The 20,509-nt window shown below is 42.0% G+C and overlaps 1 long non-coding RNA gene across 1 annotated transcript; it reads right to left on the reverse strand.

Moving 5' to 3' along the window:
• Positions 1 to 1,058: 1,058 nt before the first annotated feature.
• LOC135299976 (uncharacterized) lies at positions 1,059 to 18,065 on the reverse strand. Its single transcript, XR_010361825.1, has 3 exons — positions 17,921 to 18,065; positions 16,366 to 16,443; positions 1,059 to 1,986 (listed from the first exon to the last, which is right to left on the reverse strand). It is a non-coding gene; the product is annotated as an uncharacterized LOC135299976 (long non-coding RNA).
• Positions 18,066 to 20,509: the final 2,444 nt, after the last annotated feature.

Below are 20,509 nucleotides of genomic sequence, written 5' to 3' on the forward strand. Positions count from 1 at the left end.
ATGTCTCCTCAGCCTGGGATATCCCAAGGGTGGTGACTGGTTTACATTGGGAGCCTTGCTGAAGACAGCAAGGTGTCCCAAGCTCTGATCTAGGAGAGGCAGCCTTTGCATGCACTGCTGCCATAGAAGGGAACTTGAAGAGATAAAACACTGTTTGCAGCTAAATTTATTTAGCTCGAGTAAGAACTAAGTGATCTGTAAGTGATCTTTTCACATTACCTGCAACGTCTTATCTACTGACCTTCCAAAATATAAATGTTGCAGGAGAAGTTAACTCCCTGCCATAATCTTCCTGATTGCTTTTATTCCATTTTAAGACCCAGAATACTTTTTTAGCCTTAATCATGTCTTCTACAAGAAGATATCAACAATGACAGATGACTAATAATTTATATTTTTTTTCTTTCAAATGTGAGGCAAGTGATCCTCTGCTGCTGAATCCTGCAAAGTGGGACTAAATACCCACTCTGAGCTTTCTGGAGTGAAAGGAAGATTAGACTGACTAAAGAGACAGCTTTCTCCTAGTCCTTAGGGTAAAGTTAACCTGTACCTCTGTATTTCAAGGCACAAGCAGATGCAAGAGCTCCAGCTGAGTCACTGCTTCTCTAAAAGGTTCAGAAACAAGGTATTGCATCTCCATGCATGGCCATGCTCTGGTGCTGCAGGATTTGGCTTAACACCAGGAACCCAATTCCTCAAAACTCTGGGTCTAATTCTCATCCCAGCTAAGACAGCCCATGCTCTCAAGTTCTTTGATGCAGATATCACCCACCATTAGGTTTACAAATAAACCAGAAATGCCTATAAATTCTTACCCACTTTATTTTCCAAACAAGGGTAAGGTGGGGTTTTTTTTCCTTCTTCTTGTATGGTACCATAGAAGGATCACCCAGAGCCTTCAGTCCCTTCCAGACTAAGGCAGAACTTTTCTTGAAGTCTGGAGATGATTTTCTTTTTCCTCTTTGTTTTAGGCATCTGTATAATACAGGGAGATTTTATGACTCACATATGCACCAATTTTTTAAAATACCCTGATATGTCCAGGAGAGAGGCTCCTTTGAGAAAGTCTCACAGCAGCTGCTTTAGCTTTGTCTGTGGTATTTTTGTGACCAAAGGCTCCCATCTGAAAAATGCCCACAAATCAGCAAGATAAATACTGCAGCCTTTCCAGTTCTCATTGGAAGGATACTTACAGAGCCAGCCAACTGCTCTAAGAGCTTTCCCGGTATGAGTGCACTCATGGAACACTCTGCCAGAGCTCAACAGGCAAAAACCAACATTTAATCATCTTAGGAGAGTGCCTGGCTGGGCTGCTGTGAAGTGAAATTAAAAACTTACAGCTTGAAAATCACACTATCAGAAAGCCAACACCCTCCAATGCTGGTGCTGGTAGAAATGCGAAAAAAATGGGTCTGCCCCACAGCACTTTGCTGGCTGGAGAGCAGCTGGGCACAGCTGGAAGTGCACATCATTCTTCCATGCTGCAGGCATCTTCTGAGCCAAGAGAGCTCAAATGCTGACTGTAGTGTGGGAGCATGGGGAAGGTAGTGAAGAAAACCAATCAAATTACATGACTGCTCTGATATTACATTTATGTTTTGATAATACTTTCTATGGTTTGGAAAAGTCTGCTGCAGTAGCTGATAAATTTTTCCTTTCTGAAATTCAATACTCAGAATTCTCAATTTCCCCACTGTATTTAATGAGAAGATGCAATGCTATGACAGATCTCTAAATCAATATTTTCTTTTGTACCAGTGAATTGCCAAAGGCACTAGAAACAACCAGAACCAGAAGGTTAGACTGCAGGCTAAAAGCCTGTTCTTTTCCAGTGTTCATGTGCCCCTGTCTTGACTTTCATCTTGGTGCATGAAGAAATTGAAAAGGTCCATCATGCAGCTTTTCTCCATCTCTGTAGGGTTCATCTGCTGTTCTTGGCTTTGCAATGGTCTGAAGTCAAGATCAAGTGTGTGAAGTTCTGACCACCTGCAGGCAAAAACACAAAAAAAAAATGTGTGCTTGTTGGTGAAATATTCATCTGAGGTTTGAAACTCAGGATTAAATTCTTGTCTCCCCTACAAAATCCAAACGGGCAGAACAACTCAGCTCTGGGTCTTGGAGCTGGACTCCATTTCCTTGTATAAACCCTGCCAAGTTTCAGGCCTTCTGTGTGTATCTCCCAAACAAACAATAAATAAATTCTTGCATACCTTGAATTCTCCCTGACTCTCCTTAAAGCACTGTCTATTACTTAACTCTGTGAAACACTACAGCATCCAAGTCCTAAGGCAGCACTGCTGCTCTAAAACACATTGGTGGAGGCACTCTGACCTCTGAAAATGTGGCTGAAAGAATGAGATGTAAAGCACTGGGTATCAGGTTTATACCAGAACACACACCAGAGTTATTGTCCAGAAAAAGCTGATGGGAATCTGATTATATTTCTCTATTAGGCCTCTAAATTGTCCCTTTGCTTTAGCTATTTGTCTATTAAGCAACCTCCTCAAGCAGATGACTTCTTCCTGCTTTCTCCCATCCATCTCCACTGTATCCCAGCAACAAGACTCATGGGCTACTGGTGAGGGTCCAATATTGGTTGCCTTCTTTCCTCACACTACCTTTATGCATCACCTCCATTCTCCACTTGTCATTCTCTTCAGTGCAATGCTTTCAGTCAAAGGCTGTCCAAGGCCAAATGGGGAGTGAAGGGAATTGATGTTCTTGACATGAAGCCTCCTGTTTTGATGCATTTTTTTTTCAATTTACCATTAATGTGTTGGAAATTGCTCTCTTGGACAATCCATTTGTTTTCTCTGCCAGCAGAATGGAGAAGCAGCCTTTCATATCATGTTCAGATAGGGCGGAAAAACAGGCAAAGCTTAAAGTCACTTCAATATTTCTCCTTTCCAGATGTGTTCCAGCTTTGTGCTGAATAACTAATCTGATTTTCCATCCACAAGTCACACAAAGAAATTTCCAAAGCCATATCGTGTTTGTTACCTACAGCTATTCTCCTATGTCTAATTGTACTAGCAGGGCATTAGCAGGTACATTTTAAATGGTGAAGCTGAAAAGAGAGACCAGTCCTGAAGATGCACAACCCTTCTTTTCAATATTTAAGTACCTCTTCATATATTTGCCTATTATGATTTTGCCCCGTTGCATATCTACTGATTTTATAACAGGGCATTCATCCTGACCCTGTAGTCACCCACATATTTCACAAGTACCTTCTAACTATGGAGACACAGAAGTGAAACAGAAACCCTGCAGAATAACTACAGAATAAACTTTTGAGGTACCTTGTGGTGTTTTGCATATACCCTGAATGTCATGATTATTGAGGAAAAGGACAAGATCCCTGACAAGCTGAACTCTCTTTCTTCCTTTTCCACAGGGAGTTCCACTTCCTTTGCATCACTGGTAAATCACTCCCCTGTTTGATTCTCCACACCCCTAAATCCACAATGGCTGTTGGGACAGGGCAATTTTATGGGATTTGCTGACACTCTCCACCGGCAGTGCCTCATGCAAGAAGCTACTGAAGTGACAGAAGCCTCTAGACCCCACAGTCGTAAAAATAATGATCTCTGAGCAGCACTGCACGCCCTACATCAGTCTTGCCCAGGAGATATATTACCAGCACCTTCAGTTTACCAGCCCTGCTTGCTTTTGTTTTTTTAACAGGAGAAGCCAGGTGCTGGAAAGAAACAAAAGCCAGGGGTCAATGGTGACCACAGCACAGGCAGAGCAGTGACCTCACCAGCCAGGGAGCAGCCCCACAGCACCCAAATGGGGTAGGCAGAGCAGGGAGCTGGCAGCAGGTTTCTCTAGCAGGCAAAGTCACAAATCAGTCCTGTGCACCTCTCAGGGATCAAGACAGGCATGGCAGAAGATAAATCCAAAGACAGGACTAAAGAAAAGTGTACTCACAGCATGACCCAGGAATGCGATGCAAGCCCTGAGCTGAACTGGAGTTCCTGGAGCCATGGACAGAGGCAGTGGGAAAGAGTCCCAGGAGAGGCTGGCCAAGACAATTAAGATCTATCAGTGCCAGCAGGGCTGCCTGCTGCCCATCTACTCATAATTTAAACAGGCGATATGTACAGCTTGTGCACAGGATGAAAGGAGGTTTGTATGGAGACAGCAAAGCCTGAGATGCAGATATTTTTCCAATGAGGGCAGCTCTGTAGCACCTCATGTTAAGAGCCACCCCTGAAAGCAAGGTAAATGAAATTCTTGTTAATAGACCCCTTGGGGCAGATTAGAGTGAAGTGTCATTGAATGACTGATGTTTTTATATATATGTATGTATGTATGTATGTATGTATGTATGTATATAGAATTTATTTTAGAACAAATTTGCTTGCACAAATCCAGAGCTGCTCTGCACAACAAAATCATCTACAGGCATGGATGTCAGCCCTTGAGCAGAGAGGAGCAGCACACAAAGTGCTGTGGCAGCAAGTACCAGCACGGTGCCTCTGCTCTCCAGACATTTATTTAAGGATGACCTACCAAGGTTCCCAGCTGATGTGAAGTGGTGGTTTTCTTTTGTTAAAGAGTAACAGATATCTAAGTGGATCTTTATAGGCTGCTTTTTAGGTGCAGTGAGTACATACCTGAAACATTCCTGTTTATGTTTGGGAGCTTCTGACAGATCCTATTGCCAAAGCAATTCCTCTTGTCCTTACAATTTGTATGTGACAGCTTTATTTCTGTTATATACTCATGTATGTTCTGGTGCTCCTCTCTCAGCACTGCACTGTAAGCTGCTTCTAATACAGAACTAACTACAGAAGCATACAATTTGAGCTTACACAGTTCAAATGAGAGGTGGATCAGTGATCAGGCACATGCAGAAGTGGGGATTTCATTTGGCTTAAGGAGGCTTTCAGGTCCTAGCAAGGACCAGAAGTTGTTTCGTTCCTCTCAACAGTACCTTGGTCATACACAGAGGAGGAAAATTTATTTAATTTTGCCTTTGAGGAAGTGTCAGATTAGATGAAACCAACTATGCTATCTGGCTTTTTAAAAAAATATTTCAGTCCAAGCTTCATTAAACAAAAAATTCTTTGTTTTTAAGATCAGGCCCAGGTTTTCACACATGAGAACCTCAACAAATACTAGGAAATGGTTACAGCAGACCTGTTTTGCCTCTGGTAGTCAAATCCTGGTCTAGTGTGGGAAACCTGCAAGATTCCACCTCCAGGGAAAACAAAAAGTCTGATGCTGGAGATGAGTGTCTGGGGAAACTCTGGGCTCAGGGGCCTGTGGAGGCTGTTTCTTAGGCAGTAGATGTCTATACATAATATTTTGCCAACACATGGGCTCAGAGCTGACAGCAGGGTGTTGAGATAACAAGCCTCGATGAGAGGGAGAGCACGCAAGCTGGGAAGCAGAAGCCCACTTGGGGCCATGTGAACATTGTTCACAGAGCTTCATATCAGTCTGGAGCAAGTGACAGAGTGACTTGCATCTGTTTGTAGTACATTTTGTAGACATATCCCCAGAGAGTTTGGAGAGGCAGCTTCAACCAATATCATAAGGACACATTTTCAAGAACATCTCTGCTGAAAGTAAGTTCCTGCAGCTCCAGCTGTGACATACTTGGCTGGACTTGCAATGAAAGCCACTGTGAGAAAAAAAAAAAAAAATCCTCCCTGTTTTGTGTCACGTTTTTAAAAGTCCATTGCATTTAGCCATGGTTCCTAAAATGACATCTACTGTGTGCTGAGGACCTTTGCTGACCTGCCTGTTAATAACAATAGTAGAAAGTTAATCTTCCTGAAACCTCACTCCAGTTCAAAGTGCATTTCAGAAAAACTGCATTTTTGTGCACACTAAACAAAAATATCAACCTGCCCATAGTTTTATTCCAAAAGCAGGGATCACAATGAACTGCTCAATTATACCACTACACAAATTATTAATTCTTCCATAAAATAGCCTGGACCCTTATGCATGGGAAAACTACAAATGGAGTTGTTCACTAGTTTGCTGATCTCCTCATTTTATTGTTTCAACCATTAGCCAAACCTGAGACACTTTGAAGTATCAGCTGTGATAAGATGTTTGATACTGCTGTCAGTGTCATTCCCAAGATGTCATTCATCATTCCCAATGAAAAGTGGCAGTCCTGAGATTAAACCATTATTTCATTATAAAGATGAGGAGTCACGTTTACTTATAATTAATATGCAGGCTTTGACAGGCCAGACATTTGTAGCAAAATTTCAAATTATCAGCACAAAAAAAAGACTTATTAACTGCAAATTAATATTTATGAGGTGGGTGAGTAGTTAGATTTTACTTCCTTCAGTGGGAAATTGTTCTGTAAAGGAATAGCTGTCCTCTTTCATGGGAGAAGTATTCAACCCAAAACTTACATGTGAATATATGCATGGGGTTTTTCTGCGTCTGTTGTGCTTGTTCAAATGCAGGGGGAAATCGCACACTGTCAGAAGAGTGCTTTGGAAGCTGCTTTCCACAAGTTTATTTCCCACTAAACTGGTTAAACTCAGCACATAGAAATCTCAGTCCAGAAATTAAGATTCTGAGCAAGTCTGGGAGGCTGATTGGGCTGCCCACAGCAGGCGGGAGCTGGTGAGAGCAGTCACAAGAGGAAGAGCTAATCTGGGAGCTGGGCTCAGCTCCCGCTCTCTGACCGCTGCCAGCGTGGCAGTGATGCTGTTTGCAGCCTCACACTGCAGAAGGGGTTCCTGTGGGAATCAGGACTCTTCTCATGCTGTGGAGGTGCAGTGAGCTGCTCTGGACAATGTTTCAAGGCACACTCCTCTTCCCCCATGGGCCCTGTGGCAAGCAAAGGGATGCCAGGACACTGCTGCACAAAAGGAAATACTAGTGACCATAGTCCCTGGGAAAGCAGAGGCACAGAGGCACCAGAGGTAAAGGTATGGACTGAAATTTTCTGAGCCTCATGCCTGCACTTGAGCCTTTGAGCCAAGCAGGCACAACCTGAATGCATTGAAGGAAGCTTCCTGCCCCTTTAAACACAGTTGCAGTTTGAGAACAGAGGGGGAATGAACAGGGTAATCATTCTGCCATGCACTATCAGCTGTTATTGCCAGCAAGGTCTTTGCTAAGCACTCTAATTCCTGAAATAGCTACAAGAAATGGGGTCAGTAAAGTACCAATTGTTCATTTAAATTGCAGGGATGGAATCCAGGCTGTAACAATATTTGCAGAAACAAGCTTCAAAGGAACACAGGTAGCAATAATTAATTCCCAATTTCCACCTTTTGTGCGGAATGACCTGGATGAAGAAAAATAACTGAAACATGAAAGAACAAAAAATTGTTTCTTCAAAAACGCCTCTGATGAGGTAGAGTGTACCAGGAGAAGGAAGCAATTCTGCTCATTCTGCCCACATATGAGAAGCTGATTTTTTGCTTCATTAGTCTGAATCACATCCAGCTTGGATAATACTGAAGGAGTATTTACTGGAGGAAAGCTGTTTTGCCTACACACAACACTTCCAAGGATGAAATACAAATTAGAAACTGAAAGCAAACAAAGAGGCCTTTGTTGAGATGACACATCTGTACACAAGAAAGATTGGAAGATTCACCAAGCTGTGTGGCAGTGCCATTCTTTTTTATTTGATCACTCATGCAACTAGAGCCATGATATTTAATTCATCACTTAAAATGCTTTACTTCACAAAAGTGATTTTCAGATAGTGGCAGCTAATTCATTCCATGCTGGATAGCTTCATCACTGAGATTCACTGCAAGTTACATGATTTCTTATCTTGTTCTCTGGAAAGTGCATCAAAATGGTGTGATTAAAAGTAAAGAAGGATCTCAAGACTCTTCAGGCTGCTAGCTACAGCAGTGGTTTGGAATCTTTACTCACTGAGAGCCAACAGCAGATATCCTGAAGATGACAATACAGAAGCTTTTTGGAATTGGTGAGGTAACTCACTACATGAGGATAAAACTAGGACAACTCAGTGCAAATACTTTTATGACAGAAACACAAGTTCTTCTATGCTGAAAAATAAAATTATCAACTCTTACACAACTCACGGAATACTCATAATAGTAGTAAGTGATTTACAGGAGGGCCATAAAATTCTGGTTTCCACCATGACTCCATCTCCTGAAAATGCTACAATTGGAAAAGCAGTGGTCAGTAAGCAAGTACCAAATAAGCATGAGCTGCTGAACATTCATTTCATTTAGAAGTCCTTTGTTGAGGCTCCCTCTTTAGATTAATTTAATGTAGAAGTTGCATCAGTAACTGTGCCAGCATCAAAACTCTTGGGGGCTGAGACACTGCAAGGAGTTTTCCATCATGTCAGAATTTGTTCTCTCTGGAACCTCTGGCTGCTAATTAGCTACAACATTTCTGACAATGGACCATAGCTCACCAAGGTCCTTTCCAAGTGCCTGTTTTCTTAGAGTTAGTGTATTTCCAAGGCTTAAAAGAAAAGTGACTCCCTTGACAGATTCTCCATCTTGGCAGCAGTTTTCTTATTTTGCAGTAGCTGTGTTTTATCAGGCATATGGTACAGTAAAGATTGGTATTAAAGAGATGATGGTGATGTTTAGGTCAGTTTTTAATCTTGGGAACACTTTCTGTCAATTAGGGAGGTTAGCACAAACTCTCAGACAGATTTTCAGTTGGAATACATCATAAAGTAGCATAACTGTAACTGATTGCTTCAACTGAGATAATGTATTTCAGCAAGAGTTAGCTGATTTGCACTGGCAGGGAGCTGGTCTTATGTTATAAAAATTTGCTAATAGTCCTGTGTGCTCTAGAATTCACTAGGGTGCCTGGTATTTCTTGGTCCTCTTGTAATCCAGATCAGCATTCCCATCAACCTCAGTACAGCACATATTCTGGAAAGGGCACTGCCATGCTCAATCTGGCCAAACCTAACATTTTAATGTCTGCCTCCCCTGCCCCAGTGGAATACCATCCTTTGCATCTGGCCTTATATGCAGGTGCTGTACAACTTAAATGCTTTTGGAAACCTTTCCCTTAGATAGTGGGACTTCTTGACCTCTAGAAAGAAGTTTTTAAACAACATAAATATTGAAAGAGTTACATCTCCATCTCAAAACATGATCCTTTATTGGTTTCTCTGGGTTTGGACTGAAAGCACTTGAGACTGTAGTTCATGTTTGGACTCAGCTGTTTATTATTTCTTATCAATAAAACAGTCTTACAACCATGAGTTTGGCAGCCTTTCATTAGAAGGCACAAAATGTCCAACTATCTCTTGTTACAAGGTCTTTTAAGACTAAACTAATTAAGAAAGGACACTTAGATTATTTTCATTTTAACCTAATAACTGATCCCGTGAATCTTGCAATGCAGACTTTTCCAATTACAAAACATCACCCAAGCCCATAAAGAAGAAGGAAGAAGAAGGTGAAGAAGGAAGAAGAAGGTAAAGAAGAACAACTTGCCTCTACCCTAAAACCTCCATCTTGCTTCATATTTATTTCTATATTCTAAAATCCCAAACTCTAACTTTTCCACCTTGTGATATTAAGCACTTTTAACTAACTACAGACTTGTAAACTTAGTACTATCAATCAATTTTAGGAGCTTTCTTTACAGCTTTAGGTTAAATGTAGTGTTCTCTTGTGGGTCTGTGCCTTTAAGCATAGAAAGTTTAAAATTCTTAGCATCCAGTATTCCAACACTCCTTAAAGGTTATTTTTAAATAATTGGTCCTTCAAAAGCTGTCTGGTTTGGACCAATATTAAGAATCTGCTCAGGAGATATGGACCCTTCTTTTCACAGAAGCTCTTCATTCTAATATTTAAGTTGCATTTATATTAGTGACACCTCCTACTTATTAAACATAATAGTTCTCCCTTATCACTGCTTAAAAACACTGTTGCAGTCAGGAACTTAGAGAAATTTAAAGTTTCATTCAAAATATGAACCACCTTCTTCCATAAAACGCTAAAATTACTGCTAAAAGACAATTTAATTCTTCCTTGAATCAAGGCAGAGAAAGATTCTTTCTTCTTTTTGGTACTAACACTCTCCTCATGATTACTCCAGTAAAAAACATTTACCAGAGAGCTGCAAGATTGGAGTGACCTTACAAGGGAAGGCAAGCTGGGAGCTGAGGATGGCAGCAGCATGAGCAGGGCAGTGACCTGAGTGACTGGGCATGGCCCTGAGGTGTCTGAGCTGGGCAGCCCAGGCAGAACAGAGGCAGTGACAGCTTCTACCAGCAGTCCAGAAACCATGAGGGAAAGGAACAAGCCAGGTCTGCTGCCAACCCAGGAAACCCAGCAACAATCTGGGAGCAGAACTTGAAAAAGGAGCACTTACAACTTTGATCAGACCAAGACTGAAGGTCTGGGCTTGAGAGTGCATGGAGCTCCTGGACAATGAGCAGCTAGCGAGGATGGAGGAACCTGCTGAAGTCTCTTGTCAAGGGAGGGCATTGTCCTGCTCTGCTCTGCACTGGGGCAGCCTCACCTCCACTGCTGGGGCAGCTCTGGGTGCTACAGCAAAAGAGAGACACTGAAACTATTAGAGACTGACCCAAGGAGGGCAACAAGACCTTGAGGGGAAGCCGTGTGAGGAGCGGCTGAGGTCACTTGGTCTGTTCAGCCTGGAGCAGAGCAGACTGAGGGGAAATCTCACTGCAGTTACAACTCCCTGGTGAGGGGAAGAGGAGGAGCAGACACTGATCTCACAGTGACAGGACCTGAGGGAATGGCCTGAAGCTGTGTCAGGGAGGTTTATGTTGAATATTAGAAAAAGATTCTTCACCCAGAGGGTGGCTGGGCACTTGAACAGCTCCCCAGGGAAGTGGTCACAGCTCCAAGCCTGAGAGAGTTCAAGAATCATTTGGACAATGCTCTCAGGGATATGGTGTGACTCTTGGGGATGGTTCTGTGCAGGGACAGGAGCTGAACTCAGCATATTCTGTGACTCTGTAATTCTGTAATTAGAGATCATTGGTATACTCTGAACTCTAACAAAATGTGAAAGAATACAGTTCTTAATTACAGCATGACCAATCACACAGTATGAACAACTGATTCAAATAAAACTTAGCAATTATTTCCAGTAGGCTGAAATATAGCTGAATAAAATGCTTGCTTAATAATTTAAAAAGAAGGAAAAAATAGTTTTGTTTGCAAACTGAACAGCACAAAAGCTTAAAGGGGTTAAATTAATCAAATAAATTATTAATTACAATTAGCTCATCCATTAGAGTGGTGCATCTAAATGCACCAGCAAGCACCAGGGTCCTTTACATTCGTCCCAAAAGAGACATTTCAAAGTACAGACACCATCCTATAGGGACTAGAAGAGAGGACCTCCTTCGATTGGATGTCTCACCACCAGTTTTTCAAGCTCAAACTACTCTTCTCCTTACCTGGCCTAGTAAATAACTGTTTTCTACAAATGAGACTATTCTTTTAGTAAGAGTAACTGTGAATCTTGCTTAGCAACACCCTGCAACCCTGAGGGTAGGTGCATTCTGGAAAGTGGAGGGTGGAACGACGAGGGGAAGAACATTTTGGCAAGATCCAACGCGAACCAAGACTTCTTCCACAAAGAATCTAACACTGAAAAGAAGCACTAACAGGGTGGGACATGTGGATTGTTTTTTGTCCTGAATATTCTCTTTTGGAAGAGAAGGAACAAGCATTTCTTTTCAAACACTGAATATGGGGAGTGGTAAGATATTCCCCAAAAGCAGTAAGTCACCCAAGTCCCATGAAGGTTGGATTCATAGGTCAATGGTTATCACCCCCTTCCCTGCCCCTGTGTGTCCAAAATATGTGGATGGGTGATGGGATTGTACATTGTGTCCATGGAAAGAGAGAGCACAGGTCTCACTCAGCCTGGAAAAACTTAGGTCAGCAGCTTAGAGTTTCAATGACAGAGCAAGGACCAAAGAGTAGGTCCCACAAGTCACAATCCAGTGCCTGATTCACTGGACCGCAACCCAGATTGCTTAAGAAGAGGTCTTAAAATATATGTAGCATGAAGCTTTTACATGTTACTTTATCAGGATCAATAGGACAATTCTGCAGAACTATGTTCTACTAAAACTCAAAAGACTGATTAGAACAAAAGTTTCAATAGTATATTTTTGTGATACCATTTATTATCCTGCACGGTTTGACATAGTGTAGTATATTGCACCTATAAATCAGTTGCAGCAAATTATTTAATGATGCATTAACTGTGGAATTTCACATATATTACAGTTCTTTAGCCAATGTTGAATGCTTTTTCAACAGCTTAATCCATCCCTGAAGTACCAAGCAGGCATATTCATTCATCATCAGGGGGCACATAGTCTTCTCCTTGCTCTATTTTATTTTATTAAAGCCCTCGATCTACAAGCATGACATTAAATAATTCCCCAAAGCCTTTTCTTCACAACATTCCCACCACCATCCTCACACTTGTGTTGGGGAAAAAAAGATCTTTTCATTCACTATTAGGTTCTCTTTGTCCTTTGGCACAGGTTAAGCCTGGCATTGACTTGGACAACACTGTGGAGAACTCATAGATGACTCGCTGGTGCCCAGGTGACAAAAGATAAGAAAAGGTGGAGTTACTGAATGGCTTCTTTGCTTCAGTCTTTACTGCTAAGGCCAGCCAGCCCTTAGGAATTCCAAACCCTAGGGGCAAGAGAGAAAGTCTGGAGAAGAGAAGAGCTGCTCTTTGTTGAGGAGGATTGGGCTAGAGATCATATAGAAAAACTGGATACCCACAAACTCAAGGGTCCTTAACAAGTTCCGCCATTTGGGGAAAAGCTGTGCAACCTTTAGTTGTTAGAATCACCTTTCCAAGCATCTCCCATTTCCTCCAGGTCCTGCACAAAACCGCTTCAAATCCCGAGAGCAATGTGGAGAGTGATGATTGATTTTTCTTCTGCCACTTGTCACTACTAGAACAGGAAGAGAGAATAACTCGCTTGTGGCTGTTCTTCTTGGCAATTGTCTTTCCTCTCCATTCACCTACAGAGATAAATCCTGCCATGGCAGAACATAGCCTTAAGGGAACTCTTTTTTACAGTATGGAATGTTAACATTGGATTTCATTATATAACATTGGATTTTAAAGGTTCTTCCCTTCAGCTGGTACCTCTTTTACTACAATATTAGTTTTAAATTTCTTATGTGTGTTTTCTTCTACCTATTCTTTATGTCCTCACTCTGGTGGTAATTTGTGCAAATCCTGCCAGTTCAATCTTTTTGCAGAGTAACAATGGCATGAGGACAGCAAGCTGGACCATGTTGCTTTCTTTTTGTACTTTAGAAATGGAGCACAAATGTCTGAGGCATTATTCCTGGGCTTGGATAACTTCTTAGGAAAAACCTCAGGATACTGTTTGATAAATGGAAGCATTTTGGAAAATCAGTGTGGTTTCTAGGAGGGAAAATTGGGCTAGAACTCTAGAGAAAATGAGGAAAGCAAAAGCTTGTAATTCAACAGCATACAGGGAGAAAAGGTCACCCCAGCTGCCTCCCTAACAACCACTGTAGAAAGAAGGCAGAGGGGACAAGACCTGATTTCTGGAAACACAAAGCCTTCCCTTTCAGTGGAGTCAGGAGGGTGTCTCCAGCCAGTGCACTATCCCAGCAAGGACGTCTCCAGCCAGCACACTGTCCTAGCACGAGAGACTGAGCTGAGTTACAGCTGCAGACTTCTCATGTCACCTGTGCAGCACACACTCAAACACCACTGCAAGACGTAGGAAGCAATGTTGCAGCATTGCAGCAACAATGTGAGAAAGGTCAGAAAGAGACTTTATAGGAAGGGAAAGTGACTCAGATCAGCTCTCTAATGCCACAAACTCACAAGTACCAAGATGTGTGCATGCCAACAGGCTTTTAAGCAGTCAGGCACTAAGAGCCTGAGACGTGGGAATGGCCATCATTCTCATGATGACACAGAGAATGAGGAGCAATGGCTATCCAGCCCACCTTAACATCTTAGGATGATGGCCCTGGTTGGATTTTGATAGGCTTTTTTGTTACCCTTCAGGAGCTGGCAGTGCTTCCACCATTAAAGCATCTCACCTTTGATACTCATATAAACAGTCAGGAAAATTTCTAAAGACAAAATATTTAAGGAAATATTTGCCCTCTTATAACCATTTCTCCCAGATGCACATATTTTAATGAGTAATATCCAAAGGATCAGAGCTTACTTATTTGTGCTGAAAACAAAGCAAGTGACCGCACTGCTTTTGGAGCACCCCAAATCCTCCTGATACTCAGGTACTTTCCTGAAGGTCAACAGAAAATCATTCAAGGATCACACTTTACAATCAGTCAAAAACTATTAGTTGAAGTACTTTTGGGCAAATTATTCCTCCTGCCTCATGAAGGATTATATTTTGCACCTTTTCAGGTGCTCCTGTCTTATCCAGTGAGTAATCTCTAACCTGACAATTTGGGTATTCATATCAGCTGAGCATATTTTCCAATGTGTCACTGAACTGGCAATCCATCTCCTCCTTTCCTTATCACTGGGTATGGAACATTTAATAATTGACACTTTATACAGTCAGTATTAAATCATGTTGGCAGAACTCTTCATTTATTGGTCTCAAGACAATCCTTTTCTCTCCTTCCCTGTGAAAGGGGTGGAGGAGTAAGGAGAAAGGAGAAGTCAATCTCTGCCCCTGAGAGTATGTGATTTTCCAGTGAGAGGGTGGAAGAAAGGGGGAAAGCTGTTCTACTCTTGGGTAGAGCCTTAAAAACCAGTGATAGCAAAAAAAACCAGTGATAGACTGGTCCAGTCTCCGTAAGCACAAGGCACCACTTGCATGCAGTTCAGTGCCAAAACTTACAGCCAAAGGTCAGCAAACTCAGGGCTGACTCAGACCTTTCCCTATGTATAGATCCACAAAGACTTTGTGCACAGGCAACAAGATAAACAGCAGAGCTGGGCAGGCAAGAATAGAATGCAAGGAGGTGAAATTAGGATCTTGGCCAGTTTTCCGAACCTCCTGCTCATGGACTGCAGTGTGCCAGGCCAAAGAGCTCCAGCTGTTTGTGTGACAGAATCACGGAATGGGCCAGGATGGAAGGGTCCACAGGGGGTCATCTGCTCCAGCTTCCCTGCTCAAGAAGGGTCATCCCAGAGCACATGGCACAGGAGCACTGTGTCCCTCCTGTGTCCCTCCACCACTGTGCCTGCTCTGTTCACGCTGCTGCCAGTGTGCCCCCAGGACCAGGGATGTCCCTTCCCTCCTGTGCTGGCGGGAGCACTGGCTCACATCTCATTAGCTGAATAAGGCCAGTTGCTTTCTCCCCAGTTACAGCTGTGCAGACTGCCTAGCTATTTCTATTCTTGTCTCCCAACTCTTTGTCCCTCTGTGATCTCTCTGGACTGAGGAGTAAATTATTTTCACTGCCCTCATAAGTTCTGCCTTCCCCATTCTCCCTTTCTCCCACCGGCCTGTGTTCTCCTTGTGTGTGGCACATGAAGTAAACGTCTTCTAGGCAGGACTGGCATCACACCCTGCACCCAAGGCATCTCCTCTGTCCTGCCTGGGCAGTAGGTGCCCAGACCCTGCAGCTCCTGTCTCTCTACAGGCACAAGCACACCATCACCTTCTAAATGGAGAAATTCACTGAACAGTCCTAAAAACTGACATTAAAAGCAGAAGTTGTTGGGCACCTTTCTGGCATTAACACCTGGTTACCTCTGGAAGTCAGTTTTGAATGTTCCCCAGTGGATGTCCTCTGTTTGCTGAAAGCCACTGAGATTATTATTGGGAAATTTACCATTTGAGTCATCTCTTTCCCTGACAAAATTGGCTCTATACTTTCGCAAACAGGAAGATTTATTTTCCCTCAAAATAAATATTGATAAACTTACTTCAGTCAATATTTACTATTTGGTTATGGGAAGAAGCAAAAAAGTCTAGCCCAAAGTTTAATAGAGTTTGATGTCTGTTTTTTATCTACACTACAAACACAATATCATACTGCTATCTTGGCAGAAGAAGGAAAACTAGTTTTTATTCATATTACTGAAATTCTATGGGGCAATTTGTAGTAGGAGAATGATAGGAGCCTGCGGCTTGTGCACCAGTCATACTTTTTACAGCCAACAGCTTTGTGCTTGTTTCAATTATTTGGGGGCAATACTGAGGTGTGAGTTAAATGTGACCTGTCACTTCTGTTCTAAAAGGCTGCATCTCCATAACATCTCCATAACACAGAGTCTCTCCTCTTATTCCAGAAGTAGATGTTTCACAAGCATCCTAAACACCACAGTGCTTGCTTATGGAGCTCTTCGCTGTGCTGTGTGAAAACATGTGCACTAATTTGACCTGGCATAAATTCATAATTCCTGACATCTAGAAAATGAACATATTACCTTATTAAATGCTGCTCACTCACAAATGCACAGACCAGCTGTTTCTTCCCTCCATTATTGAACTGTGGCAAGCACTTTCTAGAGGAAAATTAAAAGTAATGATTACAATCAATTTAAAAAATTCAATTTAAATTCTGCTACATGGGGAACCACAATATACTTTTTAAGTGTTGTCTTGTATTCTTTTTAAAATTCCTATATGTTACATTGGATCCGCAATAGATAAAATATCTTCCTTCAAAAACACAGGTTTGTTTACTTTGGAGAATGTGCATACATCTAAGCAGAAATAGAAAAAGTGACTGGAGAAATATGGGACACCATGTGAGTGAAACAAAAGATATTCTGGTCTTTGGTGTGTGTGTGTGTGTGTGTGTGTCCCACACTGGCACACTCCCTCCCTTTCCTGTCCCTGAGGGGCAATGTCATTTGTCCTAAGAACATCAGGTGTGTATTAATTATGTTCATGTAATTAATGCTTCCAGAGATGGGGGAGTCGAGAGGATTGTGTTGACTTGGGGGCACATTGGCCTGCAAAAGGGTGTAAAAACCTGATGGGCCAGTGGGATAAAGTGGTCTCTCCAGGCTGAGAGTAAAAGTGCTAAGAGCTGGTCAAATACAGAGAGAAAATCGTAAAATAGCTCTGTAGGTGCTTTGCTGCTTTTTAATTGTGATTTCTGCTTGGCCAAAGACTGTAAACCTGTAATAGATTAGTTGTTATTTAGACACTGTATTATCAATATCTAGATACTGTATTATCAATGCATCTTCTCCTAATCATCCATGCAATCACTGTGTCCTACTTGTCCCACCTGGCTGAGACCCTTCTCTTGACTACTCTGCTACACACTTCTCTTCCTAAAATATTCTGAAACTGTGGTGAAATATAATACCAACCATTTCCTCAGGCAGTGGATGATGACTAAACTCTCCACAAGATGGCTGAAATTCAGCTGTCTGAGGGCTCTGATCAAGTCATAAGAAAATTTGCAATACTCAAACAGTTTCAACCAATATCAAGAAATTACACTGCTTTGCCAGTTCTGGTAATTTTTCACAGTTCAACATGCACATGAAGTACTTTACCTATGGCTTGCACTGAATTGCACCCAAAGAACATTTTCAGTGCAAGCAGGGGATAAAAATTACTGCTTTGCAGGGTTATTGATGCAGGCAGGCAGCAGGTGTCATTCCTGCCCACACACACCCTGCTTTTTCTTCTTGCTTTGTGAAGTATGGATTTTTAATGGATACTTTTCCTTTGTATTTCAGCAACTTTGACTGTAGAAAGCAGAAACCATGTCCTGATTAATATGCATTCTGCAAGAACACTTTACCTGGCAGAACAAATCACTAGCACTGGAGCCAGCATGCAAATCTTGATTTACAACCACCATCAATGCCTGCCAAGTGACAGTTCTGATGGAGGCAGCCAGCACTACCTCTGTTTGTTGTTCTCATTTCAACACAGCCTTCCTTCTCCTTTGCAACCTGCCTTCTGCACGGGTGTATTTGTCAATGTGTTTTGGCTAAGATTTGTGCTCCAGTTACTTACTTGGTTTCCATCCCACGGTGATTGCTGCTGGTCCAGAAGTGACATCTTTTTCTGGGTGGTGTTCTCCCTCTGGCTTGGCTTTAGGTGACCTTGGCTTCATTGGTATTCAGTCAGTGTCAGAGATGGGCTTGCTTCAGCTGCCTGGGCCCCGGTGAGCAGGTGGAGAAATGACCGGTTGAAAATGAGTTGTTAAGACCAGTACAGCAAAAAGATTGATGCAATTAATTTTTCATTACGTACAGTGTCTGTGGATTGTAATCAGCTTGGATTGTTCTTCCTCTGAGGCACAAATAAAATGCAAATGGTTTTTGAATGAAAGGAAACGTTCTTTATGAGGCACTGTACTATTCAGAACTGCAAAATGGCTTGAAATAAATGGGGATTATGAAGAATGTTTTATGAATCCACCTAGGAGAACTTAATATTAAGTTTCATATGGGAAAACCACAGGTGAGTTTCCTATCAGATGAACATATTACTGCTCAAGCAACTGGAAACAAGAGCCAAAGGCTTTAAGCCTTATTTAATACTTCTAATACCCAGCTCCTTCCAGGAGGAGATGTCAATGCTCTTCACAGCAAAAGTACTTGTCTTACAGATGGCTTTAAAATTAAGTATCTTTCCCAAGCACCCCTCTCATCCCTACAACAAGGCCTGTGTGCTGTGCCCTGTCAAGTGCCTTACCCCTTGGTGACACTTTGGATCATGGCAGCAATCAGTGCAGCTCTGAACCAGCCCCTGCACCCTGCAAAGCAGCCAGGAGCACAGAACTCTGGTATCGTGGAGTTCTTCAGAAGCTTGGCCACAGAGTCTTACCAGGAACATGCTATAGAGAACAGGACGGTAGATCTGGAAACAAAATAAAAATCAATTCTGCATTTCCCCCAAAACAGAAGGAGAGGGATATCTTGGTAGGAGAAATGGATCATTTCCTTACAAACACATGCAGGGTGAAGAGGAAGGAAGTAGGAGGGAATACAATGAGATTTTATTGCTTGTAAAACATGAATGGCTTTGTTGTCAAAGGGATTACCAGCAATGCCAAGGCAGAGGTTTCCTAGATTTCCACTTAATTTTGTACAGTCAGTCCTTTCTTCTGGGTATTGCTATAACATAAGCACATTTTAAGGTTATAAAAGCCTCATAAACTACTGGATAAAAGGCTGAAGTGACCACCCACCTGTGGCAGCCAGTAGAGGATAGCATTTCTGATCCTCTGCTGTAGGAAGCCCTAACAGTGCCACTCTCACTTCAGAAGTATGAAGCGACTGGCTCCCATAAATTCCACACAGGCACACATGTTTTAAAGCATCAATCAAATCCTGGTGATACCAGTGAGCCATACAACTTCATTCACAGCTTGGGGACTGTTTCCTTCTTCTGTTGCTTTCTAAGAATTAATCTAGACTGTCAGGCCAGGAGAGTAGACTCTGACAGCTACATGCACCAACAACTCCTGCTGGAGGAGCCCAAGAGGTGTGTGCCATTGCTCAGGTCAGCAGGGGTTGTCACTGGTGGGCACTAATGGAGAGGTCTGCTCCACTGAAGTCAGTGTTAATTCTGTTGACATGATTCACAGAAAGGCTGCACCAAAGATGACTGACCTGGGGAAATCCCAGCACAATTTTTCCCTTACTTTCATGTTAAGACACTGCTGTTTGGTTTCACAGTGCCTATTAGTTTAAACCTGATTAATTTCAGATTATTATGGCAGAGGCTAACCACATATTCAAAACCTGATGTTTGTGTTTCAGAACAAAAGAAGAAATGTTTAAATCCATGAGTATGATCCAGCACTTTTCTTTCTTTGTTTGCATTCTCAAACTCTAACAAAAATGGCTGGATATCAGCTGATACCACAATTCCAGGAGACATTATTGCTGCCTTTCAAAGATCTCACCAGATTTATCTGGGCCCAGTGTCAGATTTACACAGCCCTTGCTAAAGTTTAAACACCATCCAGGAACCAAATTTTATCAAGGTAATTTTAGCCCAATGAAGCCCTCTTCTGGCTTGGAACCTTTGCAAGACAACACAGCACAACAAAGATCAAAATACCTTACAATTTGTGAATATCAAGCACAATGTTTTCAAATTTCACCTGGCTTATACAGCGCATATTTTCTAACACTCTAAGGAACATCATACTCAACAGCTAAAAACTATTTATTGTCCTGCAAAAAATGTGCATGCCAAAGTCAGTTCACTGCTGAAAAAGATGCACTTGTTGTGCAGATAAGAAATGCAGATGAACAATCAGAATCTGGATTTCTTGGTGTTATAAAACAAAATTGAACTCAGGCTTTTTTCTTATGCCATTGCAGGATATGTGGCATTTTTCTAAATAGGAAGAAATGAACACTCAGGAGACAATAGAGACAGTATGAACCAAATTAAAACCTTAGTGGTTGGGAAATTTGAAATAAAGACTGTCAATCAGCCTAGGTCATGTCAGGACTGTGAAGTGTGACATAGTTCCACCTCTGCCCCACAGAACCATCAGTCTATCAGCAAGGCCACTGGCCTTTTCTTCATGGTATGATTTTAATGCATTTTTCTTTTTTTTTTTCCAAAAAATCTCTAACCTCA

This window comes from Passer domesticus, chromosome 4 (genome assembly GCF_036417665.1).
Source record: "Passer domesticus isolate bPasDom1 chromosome 4, bPasDom1.hap1, whole genome shotgun sequence".
NCBI lineage: Eukaryota > Metazoa > Chordata > Aves > Passeriformes > Passeridae > Passer > Passer domesticus.